Source organism: Hyperolius riggenbachi, chromosome 3, assembly GCF_040937935.1.
Source record: "Hyperolius riggenbachi isolate aHypRig1 chromosome 3, aHypRig1.pri, whole genome shotgun sequence".
NCBI lineage: Eukaryota > Metazoa > Chordata > Amphibia > Anura > Hyperoliidae > Hyperolius > Hyperolius riggenbachi.
In genome coordinates this window covers 431,547,298-431,548,017 of record NC_090648.1, presented here as the reverse complement: position 1 = coordinate 431,548,017, position 720 = coordinate 431,547,298, and positions in this window count along the sequence as shown.

The window sequence follows — 720 nt, the reverse complement described above, 5'->3', positions numbered from 1 at the left end:
AAGAACTTCCAGATTGTACATGACAATGACCGTAAGTCCTTTGTACACCAGCTGCCGTATGTGTCTTCCTCCTTTATCTCTGGCTTTTCCTTCCCCCCTCTACAGTCTCAGGCCTGGTTCACACTACAAGAGCTTTTTCTAAGCGCTTGTGATTTTAAAAGTTCTTGCGAATGTAAATGCTGTGGCTGTGTTGTCACTTGAGCAAAGTGACTTTACAAAAATCACCCATAGCATTACATCACTAGCGTTTAAAGAACAAGTGACACCTATGCTAACCTAGAAATAAAAAGCACATATATGAGTAGATAAATACTAGTTCTACTTACATAACAGATGTATTGTGCTATCCACGTAATGATTCCTGTGAATTTTATAAAGGAAAAGCAAAGAATCCTATTCTAGGCAGTTTCCATCTTGATTACCTTTAACCTCCTGACATCATTTCCTCCCTCACTCTTTTTTTCTCTTGCTAATTGTGTATTAGTTACCTGCCCTCCTCCCAGAATCTTCTGATACTCCCACTTACCCACTTAGGTTTATACTAGGAAGTGCACTGTCTTATGTCATTAGGAGGGGGAAATAAAGGGAAGAGGAGGAATATATTATAGATAAAAAGACCCCCAGCATGCAACTGTTTGGCAATGGCAATTAAAGGGACAGTGCTCTTAAGGTATGCGATTAACAGCAGAAATAGTTTTGAATGCAGGATTAGCATCTTTG